This window comes from Nothoprocta perdicaria, unplaced genomic scaffold (assembly GCF_003342845.1).
Source record: "Nothoprocta perdicaria isolate Ctin4 unplaced genomic scaffold, notPer1 scaffold_26, whole genome shotgun sequence".
Taxonomy (NCBI): Eukaryota; Metazoa; Chordata; class Aves; order Tinamiformes; family Tinamidae; genus Nothoprocta; species Nothoprocta perdicaria.
Genome location: NW_020455488.1, coordinates 1,816,162 through 1,830,439, shown reverse-complemented (window position 1 = coordinate 1,830,439; position 14,278 = coordinate 1,816,162). Strand labels below are relative to the sequence as shown.

At 39.0% G+C, this 14,278-nt stretch overlaps 2 long non-coding RNA genes across 2 annotated transcripts in view; both read left to right on the top strand.

Moving 5' to 3' along the window:
* Nucleotides 1–7,740, top strand: part of LOC112948308 — a 15,721-nt gene extending 7,981 nt beyond the window's left edge. Inside the window, exons 2-3 of the long non-coding RNA XR_003249583.1 lie at nt 408–450; nt 7,563–7,740. This is a non-coding gene — a long non-coding RNA (uncharacterized LOC112948308). The remainder of the gene's footprint in view (nt 1–407; nt 451–7,562) is intronic.
* A 4,467-nt stretch (nt 7,741–12,207) lies between these two features.
* LOC112948349 lies at nt 12,208–12,513 on the top strand. The gene is made up of 2 exons (XR_003249599.1): nt 12,208–12,300; nt 12,402–12,513. It is a non-coding gene; the product is annotated as an uncharacterized LOC112948349 (long non-coding RNA).
* The last annotated feature ends 1,765 nt before the right edge of the window (nt 12,514–14,278 follow it).

Genomic DNA, 14,278 nt, shown 5'->3' with positions numbered 1-14,278 from the left:
TCCAGAAGAGGCTTCTCAGCCTGCATGTGGCTGGTAACACACCTGGTTTATATTTTAATAGGTAGTTACATTGTATTGATTCAGGATACATCGCTGATGTTGAAAGTTAATAACTCTCAAATTATATCTATCTGCCTACGTACATAATTGCATACACAGTATAATACTGTAAGAATTTGCATTTTGCTGCGCATTCTTTGTTCTTAAATCTTTTAACACGTCGAATTGCTCCTTTGAAGAAAATGCTATTGAACCACATGTTTAAGGAAAAGATGCTTCCCAACTATATGTTTAAGCAATGAAATTGTTGAGTGAAATACAGGTTTCTTTGTAATTCCCACAAACCTTGCCATGTACCAGCCTTAACCTGTGCATCTGAACTGTATTTTTTTTTCTCTCCCCGTCAGGAGGCAGAAACACGGGAGCTGCTGAGAGAGGTGGGAGCTGTTGGTAAGTTTGTTTAGCTATGATCTTCAGAAACATTTATTGTGCTTTTGGATTCTTTGGATACTAATTGAGCTAGGAAACAATATCCCAGCTGAATGTCTCAACTCCTTCCCTATTTAACAAGCTTTGAATATAGAATTAAATTGTAGCCATCATTCTATTAAATAGTATGGCTTAGAAGTCAGTGAAAATAAATAAAAAATTTAAACCAGGTTATACTTGATGCCTTATATCTGATTCCTTTTCCATTCAGCCATCCTAACAATGAACTCTTTAAAGCTTTTATTTTTGATTCCTGAGTGACATTATCAAAAATAATTAGTAGAATCAAAAGTAATTAGAAAGTTTGAAATAATGTGTCTAAATATCTCTGATTCCTACTTCTAATAGTAACCCAGCAGTTATAAAAAGGAACCATTATTTATTTATTCTGTGATAATTTAAAAATACAGAAAGATGGATTATTTACGCTAGCAATTCCTACTTTCCTGGCCTATCTGAGACATGACATAAAAAGAGATCGAACTATTGTAAAAAAATGAAATAATATTAAGAAAAGCCCCCAAACCCTGCAGAGGGATGCACACAGACAGAGAGATATATAGCTGCATCTGAACATTATTACATATTACATTAGGGGATTGTTAAAAATTGCATATTTATAACCTTATAATTAAAATACATTCTTATCTCTCTCCTCTGAAAGGTTGCAGCTTTCTTGGAAATATTTTGAGTGCATATTTTAAACTCCATGTTTTGAATTAAATTAAGATGAGCTGCTTTACACAGTAGTAAAATACTTGTCTGCTTTCAAGGTTTAGGTTTCCACTGCCTGCTTATCAATCTCCATATAATTTTCTTTACATTTCCCCTCCTTATGGTTGCAGATTGTAGTTAAAATGATGTGATATTAGTTTATATCAAATTATAATTTCTCTCTGTAAGAAATTAATCAGTCTTATGCAAAATAATCTAGTACTTTTGATGGAAGGAAATTTGTGTGAAAAATTTTCACGTTAAAGAGTTAATGCTAAACTAAAAACTTAAAAGCAAATGGATAACAACAAACAGTAAGAAAAGATAGGTCTACTCTCCCTTGACAAGCTTGCATTATACCATGTTAGGAAGCAAAAAATTTTGAATCGAAGACTGGTTTTAGTTTTTAATAGGAAATAATTACATAGAATTTTATTTCCACAGAGAACATTCCTTCCAGCTACAGTGTTTAGCTTTGATCTAAGTATTAACTGGTAATAAAATAACCATATTTTGGATCCTAAGCATATTGATGCTTCAAGGAATGTTATGCTTTCAATCAAATTCTAACATTAGATTATCCAAAGGTATTCATCCTTCTTCTGTCAGAAACCAATTTGTTCTTTGACTCTCCTAGTCACCCGCATATGTTTTAGTACACTTGGTTATTTTAGAGCAGAATTTTGCATCATCGAGGTGGGAAGCTTTTACACAGCCCGAGATCATGTTCCACCCGTGCAATTTGTGCTATTTATCACACGGATCCCCAGTTCAACTGCTCTTTACACTTGTTGTGCACCACCTCCATCCCTCCTGCCTGTGGACGGCTCCTGCACACAGCTTCTAAGCAATAGTTGGTTTTATATTTTCAGATTTTTTTTTTTTTAACCCAGAGAATCAATCATTTGGACCCATCCTGGACAATTAACCTCCCCTTTATACTAGAGACCCAAGTGCAGTGCTTTATAAAGACATGAAAAGGCCATCCCAGACACTAGAACCTGAGCCTAAGCTTGTGACGGGTGAAAAAGGAGGGAGAAGAGTTTTTATCTCTTCCCTTCACAAACTCTTAATAGTTCTAAGTTTCAGTGTGACAATAAAACAGTTTTGATAACAAAGCTCATGGGTTTCTCTGCCACATAAAGTTTTCTTAATAATAAAAAAGAAGAAACTTTATCCCTGCTAAATTAAAATAGGGCAGATGTTGGATATGGTTCATATTAGGCAGCCTTTCACCCTTTTGCCCCTGGCACTAAAATTCTGACTTTTGCTTTATACTAGGTCTGTTTCTAACTGAAAGGTATTATTCCTGCCCTAGCTCTCTTCTCATATTTATTTTTTCAGCGTCTAAAATTAAACCTATTCATTTAGTAACATATATTCTACTTCAGATTGCTAAACCTGGCTAGAGAGGGGAAACGTTTTCCAAAAAGTGATGCACCACTGACCTTAAAAGAAAATACAAGGCAGGGAAAGCTGTTCTTAAAAGGTTTATTTCTAGATAGGTTTGTACCTCCGTTGACATTATAGGGATAATGGCTGCATTGCAACTGGCTTTCAAGGCCCAAGAGGTTTATGTTTTCTTCTGACCATAAGTATAATAAAAATTTAAAGGTGCACAAAGTCTCATCACTTTAGTTATTTAAAGCTGCGCCGAGAAAAAAACTCGTGAAACATATATTATGGGGGGAAGCCTTGGTGAGAGAGCAGAGGGTAGACAAAAAGAGAGACAGAAAGGAAAAAAAATTAAAAACCAGAAAAAAAAAAGGCTTTTCCATACTAGTTTTATGACAATCCTGCTGTTAAACTCCTAGGATAGTACAGTGCTTATTTCTTTTTTTTTTTTTTTTTTCTCCCAGGATTAAGAAGATAGAATTTATTGTCCATTTGGAATGACCACGTATAGGCTACTAAAAGACCCTCTGTAAGCAAAAATGCCAAAGTTGATGTTTGGCGCAGTTTTCAAGGGTAGAGTTTATATAGGAGGGGACTCTACCCTGTTTGAAATTACTCATATCTCTGCAGCTGAAGATGATGTGACACACAGAAGTAAACGCTAGTAGGCAACGGCTGAAGGTTAATCAGCATTTCTTTCTGAACTAGACATTTAAAAGCAAAAAAAAAGTGAAAGCTGCTCCCTCTACCCCTTCCCTTTTCTAAGGCAGTGCTAACTTTTATGATTTTTTTTTTCTCTTCCTCTTTTACTATCTGTCTTTGTGCCTGAGGGCCAGTGAAAGAACACTGCAGATTCTAGATTGCTTTCAGAGTTTCCCTTTGCTGATGATGGATTACCATGTCAATTTAAACGGCATAGGATTAATTTGTTTCAATGATTTCTCTTTAGGCTGAATGCCAGTCTTTTTTTTTTTTTTTTNGCTTTTAATATCCCGTATTAAAAAGACAATAATAGAAATAGACAAGTTAGGTGTAATGTTGCAACACAGTCACAGGTTTGAGTGTTTTTATCTTAGCTGATGATTGGATTACCATGTCATTTTAAACGGCATAGATTAAATTTGTTTCATGATTTCTCTTTAGGCTTGAATGCCAGTCTTTTTTTTTTTTTTTCTTTCTATCTCTCTCCTTGCTCTTCATAATAATAAAAATAATAATAAAAATAATAAAAGCTTAAACCCCCAAATGCTTTTAATATCCCGTATTAAAAAGACAATAATAGAAATAGACAAGTTAGGTGTAATGTTGCAACACAGTCACAGGTTTGAGTGTTTTTATCTTATTCTAAGGGGCTGGAGCATACAGTCAGTCACATTAAAATGAAATTGGATCCAACGTTTATTCAATAAATACTTGTCTTGTAGGTAATCCAGAGCAGAGTGCTTTTGACACATAAGGACTTAATTTGTCTTGGATAACAAGTTATTAATATGGCACATTTAAACTTGCCACCTACAATAAGGTCATTTAGATCTATAATATGACTCACAGGAGAACTTCATGAAGTGAGAAACAAAGTTGGAAGGCGAGTTCTAGAGCGCGGCTGCCCGCGCACAAACACGGCTCGTTGTTCGCAGCGTTTTGGGAGAAAATTCAGAGCCAGARGGGCCTCCCAGCCCCAAACGGTGCCACACCGGCTCTTCCTTTAAAGCAATAATGCAAAGAGGAGAAAAAGAACCCAAGCAAGCATTTTAAATTGAATARTCTTTAAAGTTGCACTGCTTCTGTGGACAAACTAATGGTAGCTCTGAAAGTGAAAAAACAAYGTTTGGATYTGAGTGGAAATTCACTTGCTTTTGCAACCTACCCCTTCCATGTGCTTTGTAATTTACTTACATTTAGTGCTAAGCAAGGAAGTTGGAACCTAATCCACCCATGAATGTTATTGCTGTAATTTGATTGCGTGATGTTTGTTCATGCATTAGCCGTATATGTAAAGAGAAGTGGGGATGCGTGGTGGCGATCTGCGTACAGCCTGAACAAACAGGGATGCTGCAGTATATACYGCATTTCAACCCCCCAAACATTCCATGGTTCTTTTAACATTTGGGAAGCTGGAGATAGGGCACTTCGCTTCAGACCTGTCCTAACCTTCCCTAACCTAACACGGCCCACCAGAGATGCATGAGGACAGGTATATTGTGGGCAGGTTACACAGGGTGGGTTTTGTGGCTGCCAATTCAGTCTCCACGCTGCAGGCGTGAGCTTTACTGTGCTGCTTTTATGTCTGCAGCTCTTGGTCGCTCTTAGCCTGACAGATTATGTCTCTTTAAGTAACTAAATCTTATTTTTAAGCTCTTCCTGGGGAAAGGATGTTACACATGACTAGAAAAAAATGCACGCAAGAAAGGCTAATTGAATGAAAAGAGGGAATTAGGTTAAAAATAGAGTACAATCTAGTATCACATTTTCACTAGTGTAACCTGAAATGAAGGTGTCTCTAAGTCCCTAGTGATGCCAGAGTGTTTAGATGTTGGGCACAGATGGAGACACCTATTGAAATGTGTCTGAAGAAGATTAATAGGACTTGTCAGTGTTGGGAAAGCACTGCTTTGCTGTAAATTTCTACTAGCACAAGATGAATTACCGATGAATGCTCAGTTATCAACCCCATCACTATCATTGGACACTAAATCAAATTGAGCAGTTATCTACAATCAGAAAATTTCTTTTAAAAATAGGCATACACCTTTAGGCTTAAACTCTTTAATAAGACAATATCCTCTGTGGTATGTGTGTGTTCACTAACGGATACATTTGATAGTTTCTACACAAAAAGCTTTTTAAAAAGCTTTTTTTTTTTTTTTTTTTTTTTTCCCCCCCTGGTAACAAATTCCAAATTCTGTGTGAAATTAGGCTTTTCAAACAATAAGAAGTTATTCAGAAAATACAAGTTGTACAATATAACATTCTGCTGTGGACCTCATCCAAAACCATTTTTCATTCATTTCATTAGGCTTTGGATACGGCCCTATTTGTGATAGGTTTATTGTCAKCACTCCCTTTATTTTTGGGGATGCTAATAAACCTCTCCCTACCATAAAGGCTGAGCATCCAAATCCTATATTAATGCCACATAGCTGTCAAGACTGAGGCCTTACACATGATAATAATACTCCCCCAAACATATTTAGGAAATGACAGCTTAATGTAATGAAAAATATGGTAAAAGAATCACTGAATAGTATTTTAGGTAAGAATATTTCCTTCCTTCCTTTTTAAAAATCTTGCAATACTATTGCAAGCACTTACCAGCCCACTGGAAAAGTATATTAGCTGTATTTGCAATGAGCAAGTGACAGTGATTCTATATTCAATGGGCATTGTGTATTTTTAGTTCTGAAGATTTTTCTCTCTCTCACCCAGGCACCTACTTTATCCAAGGGGATTTATTGAAGCATGTTTTTGGAAGTTGGTTTTTCCCTTTTGTTATAGACAAGTGCGGCTGTTTATGTTTAGGGAGGGAGACAGGTACAGCGCCCTTATCTGATCTATACCCTCAACCACAGCCCTGTTCTTAATCAATGGCAAATTCCTGTCGCCCAGCATCAGGCCCCATCTGGGCTCTTGCTCAGCCAAGGGACACATCCTTCCTTCACACATCTCACCTGGGATGTAGGTGACTTTTTGAGAAGGGAAGAATATGCTATTTACCACCACGAGCAGCTTCAAAGCCTTTCTTCGGCTTCAAAGCCAAACCTTATTATTTACCACCTAAAAAATTAACCGGTAAGGGATAGTAGCAGCTATTGCCTTCATTTTTACATCCTAATTTTCACRCAGAAAATGTCCTGCACGAGGGCCAGCTTCTCAATCAGATGGAAGTTATTAACTTTAAGTAGAAGAGAGCCGGGMGCAGGCAGCCGCAGTCCGTGCCCTTCTAACACGGTTCCTTTACAGCATCCCCGTGTTTATTTTTTCCTTTGGAGGCCATGATTCTTTAAACATGTTTGTTTTACAGRGAGCAGCGGCGGATTCTTAACTTCTTTTTCCTTGCAAACATGTAAAGAGAATATTCATACAGAATATTAATGGGGTCGAGTGCAGCAAAATGCTTTTTAGACTGTAGTAGCTGAGAAATATGAACTAGTGAACATAATCCATAAACTCCATTTGGTTAGTATAATATCCCAATCTGTATTTATTACAAGCCCACTCTGATGCTTATACAACTGAAATTGCTAGATTTATACAGGCTAATGGCTCCACAATAGGAAAAACCTGTGTTCTTTATCTTTCTTTTCCTGTCCAGAATAACCCCTTCCACACACACTTCAGGCTTCTCTGGCCCTTGTCTGGGTTTAATCACAGGCTGTGGGACAAAATGTGCATTATTAAGAAATATAAATATTTTCAGAAGCAATCAAAGGGTTGAAAGATTGATTCGGCATGTAGATTGGATTTAATTCGAAGCAGCTTTGTTCTAATGAGGACTACTGGGATACAAAGACAGCAGCCGCTTGTGGCCACCAGTTGGGAACCTCAATGCTTTGCAGTAACCTGTCAAGAATTTCAAGAAACTGCTAGGTATTAAGCAACCAAGTGGTGGGGAAGCTGGTGGCCTTTTGTTTCCAGCCTCCCTCTTTAATGCATGGATTTGTGTTTCCTAGTCCCCGTCTTGCCAATGACAGTGACGGCTCATTCCTCGCCGCGCATGGGGCCGAAWTCGGCAGCCCCTTTGCTCAGGCAAAATTCCTACTGAATTCAGAGAGGGTTCTGGCTAAAGGAAAGGTGGCAGAATTTGGCTGAGCCAAAACTGCAGGAAAAGCCAAGAGATCTCTAGCAATTCACACTGCCTTGAGACCTGGTGTGGCTGTTTTCCCGATTCTCTTTCTCTGCTAGAACTTGCGCTCATGGATGTGATGAGACCTTTTGCTCAGCATGGTGTTTTTCTTTTTTTCCAGAGCAAAGACATATAGAGAAACGCAGCTCTATGTTGGCTTGGCAGCTCCCGTTGGATGGACAAGACACTACCTACTTCCCAGGAAACCCCTGCAGCGTTCAGCAACCCCCCTTGGCGATGAACCTTAGCCAAACGGGACACCCGATGCCTTCCCCTTGGACTCCGAGAAGCTGCTGCTAAAATCCCCGCGTGCGCTGAGGAGGGGGGTCACGTCACAGGTACTTGGGGAACGCAAGACCCCGTCAGCTTTCCTAAATGTCCAACACAGAGTCACAACCACAATATACACAGGATCAAACACTGACTAGTTTCTCTCTCCCCTTAGTGCTCTCCCCCCGCCTTGCTACTTTTGTCCATAAAAGCAATAGAAAGGGAGAAAGCTTGAATTTTCTGAACTGTTTCACCCATCCACAGCTGGAATTCCAAAGTGAAATGAAAATGCCTTTAAAATCAACCCTACATGGGAGCCTGAGAGAACAAGTTTTCCTTTGTTGTAGGGTATAGTATTATTTGCTGTAGGTTTTTGATATACATTCTAAATTAGGCCTGCAAAGGAATGCTTCATCTTTAATTCATCACTCTCAGCTGAAAGAGATTAGCAATGTCTAGCACGCACCCTTCGTATGGTGCTGACCTCATCAAGTATGGCCTGAAATTAATTAGCCTCATTCATTCCAAATGGAAAAGGATAATGGAGCTGCATTTTAGAGATGACCATCACAAATTGTATGCAGCATATTTAAAATCCCCCCCTCCCGCAACCCACCACTTGCCTCCCCATTTAAAAACTATGTAGATTAAAATTCTTTCCAGAACTTGCAATATGTCAGAGTTATCAAGGCAGTAGGGGCAGAAACCACTCACTTTTTATTTGTGGAACTGGGAGCCACATTTTGTACGTGTGGCTGTAAAAACGGCGGGTCTGTCTTAATGGCAGAACACCTGGAATTAATTTGATATTTCCAGGTGCTCTGGCATACTGGGGCATCAAGGCACTTGATGTTTAAACATTCTTCCACTCGCTCCCTTAAATCAATATGAAAGTGGTGTCCCTTTGTCATTCATACATGCAAAGTGCTAGCACAAACTCCAGCTTGGCTTTAGAGTCCTACATCACTCATAATCTAATTAGAAATCAGAGCAGAGCTGAAGCAGCATTCTTTGTGGATTCTTGGGCAGCAAATAGGGATACTTCTCTTTTGTTTCCCTCCTCGAYTGCATCGCTCACAAGCTTTCACGCCAGACCGCGAAAGGTGGTTAGGTGCCTGAGGATGTTGACAGGCATGAAGGACAAGATTATTAAAGGTATTTAGGTGCCTACCCTGGTGGATTTCAAATGGAATTAAGCAACTGGACATTACAGARAGGGCTCGGTGGGGAAAGAAAGAAACAAAGGAAGAAGAAAGCTTCCACTGTGTATGAAAAGGTCTAAGCTGGTGTCCCAAAGCCTAGCAACACGGCTGATATTTTTCCAGGGTAAAACTGTCTGCAGGGTAGTTTCACTAAGTCTGCTATTTTTTACCCATATTTGTGGGCATTTAGCTCCTTAGCTTTGAGCTCTTTCCTGGCTGGGAGTTGTGGTAACGTGTGCTCTGGTTGTTTCCCTAGGGATGGGGAGAGCAATAAAGGACCTAGGATTTCCCATAGGAATTTGGAAGGTACTTATCTCTAAGACAATGGTAAGGATTGGGCCAAAATCCRGATCTGGTCTGGATTCCTCTGTTTGAGTATTTCAGTCTCAAACTGTTTGCTGATGGATCGTAACGACATGGACATTTCCCACTCCTTTTTCCTCAGCATTCAAGAACCAACAAATTCTGAGGCAATATTATGAACAGGAGACACGCTTTTCTTCTCACCAAACAATCCACTGTGAAACTTCAGATTTTGAAGCGACAAGTTTAAGATGCCTACAACAGTTATTCTAGAGGTTAGAGAAYAGTTCTGTAGTTTTTATGTCCAACGGTGGATATATAGGAAAAGTTTGTGATATTTGCTAAAATCACATGTTAACCTGAAAAATTTAAATTTAATTATTTCTCTTCAACCCAAACAAATCCTTGACCTCCAAAGACTCTTCATTAAGACTGTCATTGAACCTGTGCTGAATGCACCATTATTATTACAGGAATTTACATTTGTCTACTATGACCAAAGCTCTGATAAACCAAATTTGCTCAGGAAGAGAGAACAAGCAAATGTTAAAAGCAGCAGGTGAACTCATACCATAGTTAATAAGCTTTCTTTAAGGGGAAGCACAGGTTAGATTAAATTGTTATGTTAGACCATGTTGTGAGTCCATGTCAATTTTGTTTGAGATCTTATCTTAGCTCAGAACAGTTTCCTCCTAAATTAAACTAAATGCAGAAGACATGAGGAGTATATTGACCCAAAGATTCAAAAGTTTGGACTCAGCAGCCTTCTGATCTTTTTGTCCACAGAGTATTGAATTATAAAACTGTGGAATATTAAATAATCATGATTATCTTCAACTTGCCTAAGTTCATTTGTCAGGCTGAAACACTGGCATGGATTTCCCTTGCTGGTTTCTTTCAGAACAAGTCTTTGATTCTGGCAGGAACCTGGTTTGACTTGCCGCAAATCTTACAGACTGTGGCAACATATAAGTATATATAAGTATATAGTGACCAGATTTGGTGATGAATTCAATCTCTGTTGCTCTTAATCTCTCTTTTCTAAATATCATTGTCCAATAACCCCCTTCTTCCACAAAAGAAAACAATCAAACAAATAATACCCTCTACCGAAAAAAAAACCCTTAAATCCCTTTTAAGAACCAAAATACTCTAGTACTTTGTTTAGTTACTATCACTCACCAGCAATTCTTGAGATTCAGAAATGTCATGGAATTCACCTGGGATAAAAAATCATATTTAAAAATGGTCTGGACAAACATTTTAGGAATAAGTTAGTTTCTAAATAAACCATCTTTTTAATTCCACCTTTTCTGTATTTATATACTATAAATCAATACATTCTGCACTTGAAAGAACCCAGATGGGTTTGAATTGTCATAATTAAGTATTTTCTTATTTCTTGCAGCACAGGCAAAMATGGAATTTTACTTCTGACACACACTGCTTTTCTCAGGTAGGGAGAACTTAGTACAGAAATGATTTAAGCTCCAAGTAGTTCTATCATTTTTTTTAGAAAAAAAAATCTTTACCAAAATACCTAGCACAGTTCATTCCTGGTGTCAGAGCTGGAGCTATAGAAGAAATAATATTATTTAGTTGTCTTTTAAATACATACATAATGATGATATATTAAAAAACATGATGTATTGAGACGGACTTCTAATTATCTATATACAAACTGTGCATTAATTCATCACTTCATCCACTCAGCTGTAATGTTCGCTAGTGGCAGACACTGACACTAAGCCATAAGTTTGAATAGGAAGAAAAACAAGGGGAGTGCAAAGCTATATATTAGCTTAGACAAGTAGGATGTCATTGCCAGCATGAATTTGTTGATGACACCAGGCATTAAGCAAGTAAATCTTTACCCACTCAAGCAACAGTTCACTTTCAGAAAAGCCTTCCAGGAGGCAGTGCAGCAGATTTACAACAGGAGGTACCTCTGTACTAATAGTGTCTCAGAAAACCTAAGTGAAATAAAGGGATTCAAAATGAGGCCTCCACTTTTCAATGAAAAAAATCATCATCTTCTATTTTAGTCTCACTTTAGACAAGGAAACAATTTGAGGTTTTTTTTTTTTTTTTCAGGTAAGGAAGGATATTTTCCTGTGAGGTATCAAGCTCACAGAGTCGCTTGGGATATAGTTTTTTGCTTTCATCTAATGAAGTCTATGGAGAAGTTCAAAGGTACAAAGAGAGCTGACAGTTCCCAGTGTGTTCGGTGGGGAGCTTCAGCTGAGGGCTGAGGCTTCACAAACTCATGTGTGTGAGGTCTCATCCTCCTCTGGGTTTTTGCTCACTCCCTTTTGTGCCTGACATTAGCGACCTATAGTGGTTTCTCCTAAATCCCCGGACATTGCAGATCCACACCTACCTGGTGAGTACAAGTGTGGAAAATGGATGTGAGCTGCTAGCCACTGCAGAAAGCAGTTCTTAAAGCCAGATAAATTATTTGTCTCTGCTTCTGCAAGATTTTCTCCCCATACATATTAGTGCTCCTTTCATTTTCACCTCGTAACAACATAAATGAGTTCTCTGTCTTGTAATTACAATACTACTTCTTTTACTGCAAATGTTGGAAGGCCATAACCTGTAATTCTCTTTTTTTTTTTGAATACTCTTCTTTCAGAATAATTTTTTTTAAAATGCCTAGAACCTGAAAGTTAGACTTATACAGCCTTCCCCTCAGCTTAGATTTTAGAGCTGTGTTATATCTCTGCCCTGTTTGGTGCCTTGTTCAGCACACACCACTCTCAGAGTGGTTCCAGTGTCAGAATCAGATAGGATGAAGTAAGACATGTCCCAATCTGTTTAACTTATGGCAAGCTACTATGAAAAAATAAGGTTTATTGGCTTAGAATGTTTTTCTCATTATTCCTCTAATTTAAGGGCAAGCAGTCATTTGGGGCAATTGAGGGCATTCTCTCTCTCCTATGAAGCTGCCATATCTTTTGTAACAGTCCAACATCCTTCTCTTCTAGGGATGAACCCTGACAAGACCGTGGCAAGGGCAGAAAAGCACAGGGACCAAGCACACACTGACATGACGGATGCAGCTGGGGCTCTGTCCGCTGCCAGGTAATGGTTCAGCTCTCAGTCACAGCTCCGAATACCGGGGTCCGGACAAGGAGGGGTTAAGCAGCTCCTGTCTTGCTCCTGCCTTGTCTCACCCTCTTCAGTGATTTGAGCTGTGTGAAGCACTAAGACAGCAGCCAACGTGAGTGCATGACCAAGCATGTATCTGGTGCTCCCATGGAATATACCTGGAGTGTGAACTTTCAGCCTTCGCTTCTGCAGGTAGGAGTGTATTGTGTAGAATCTGGTTTACAGATTTAGTATTAGTGATGAGTAAGACAATAATGTATGCAGCCCATACCACCCCCCATCCTCTGCTAGAACTGACACTGTTTCATCATTTTCTGTCTACTTTCTGAATGAGTAAACCAGCATGAGCGGGGCATACTTGGACACATCCTTCTTGATAGTCCAAAAGAATGAACTGACAAATGTTTTTAATAAGCTTCAGCTTATCAACAGCCCAGTGAATACATGGAGATACTTTCCACTGATTATTCATGGGCGTACATGGATATGATGATAAACTGCCATTGAGTCCAGAAACTGGACATATATAAATCACCAGATAAAGTATAATTTTTCTTGTGAAAATCTTTACAGAATGTGTTCATGTCCCAAAACACCACTGGAATTACACACAGCAATGCTTCCTGAGACCTGTCATCTCTTGTGAGAGTATGGTCTGCCTAGCTCTGCTAGTACCTGTGCATGGTTAGCAAACTCACAGCAGTATCAGAGCAAGCAGAAGACTGTTTAATAAGGTGAAATTCTGTGACTACTTCAAGCTTTATCAATACTTCAGAACTGGATTCCCCCTCTCTGCTCACAAGCTGGGCTGTTGGAGCAAGCACGGCTTGCTGGAGGGGCAGGAGAACATTGTGACTTTTCTTTGTGGGGAGGAGAGCATTTGCAGTTATCTCCCACACAAGCTGATGCTGCCACTGCTGCCTGCTGATCAGGAAGGGTCCTGATGTATTAGCTGTTGCATTTCTTGATGACACTATATTGCCTTCTTCGTTACTTTACGTGTCCCCTGGTGCGATGCAACCCAGACAGTAACTGGAATAGAGAGAGTGCTCTGAAGATAAAAATCCCCCTGTTAATCAAGGCTGGCAAAGGGCAGAACATTAGCTGGGGTAATTGTATTTCTGATGGAGTCAACAAAGCCAGGCGAGTCGACGCTAGCAAAAATCGCTGCTCCTGCCTCTTTGCTTCTCTCGCTCTGGCAGACGCTGTGCTGAAATCACTGGAGGAGGGATCAGGCCAAGAATGAGTGGCTGAGTTGCAAAGCAAATTAATTCCTGCCAAAAAAGTTCAGCTATGCTTAGAAGTATGTAAAGTGTCTGATTTGAGAAGTGTCAAGTAGCATTTGTGACCAATTATCCAAGATGAAGGAGGCAGAGCTATGTTTACATGTACTAGTCTTCAGCCAAAGTTTGAAAACTCCAATTCATGGACACGCATCAAATTTCCTTTCCAGGCTTTGGCATTTGCCTGCACGCACACACGCACATTGCTTGAGGATGACAGGAAAACATGATTACAATGTGCAAATAATACCAAAAAATAAAACCAAAATTGAGAGGAGCTGCCATGCAGCAGCATGGTAATTAAGCCTGTACTATGATATGCAAAAAAAAAAGTTGTGGATCACTGAAAAGTAAAATAGCTTCATCAGCTGAGCTGAAATATTGTGTGTGATGTGTCTGTATTATTATTTTTCCACAACCTCTGAAACCCTGGGAAATGATCCACACAAAAGAATAAGAATTGAAAGCTGCCTCTGCCATCTCCTGTTTAATTAACATAGGTATACCCAATTAATGCAATTAATCAAGATACTATGGATTAAAGAGTAACTCATTGCTGACATTGACAATGTTATCGCTACTATGGCACAAGTAGGCTAGAAAATGATTGGGATGACTAGAAGCACTGTGGGCAAAAATAAGGTTGCAGGAGTTTTGTGTAGGATTCA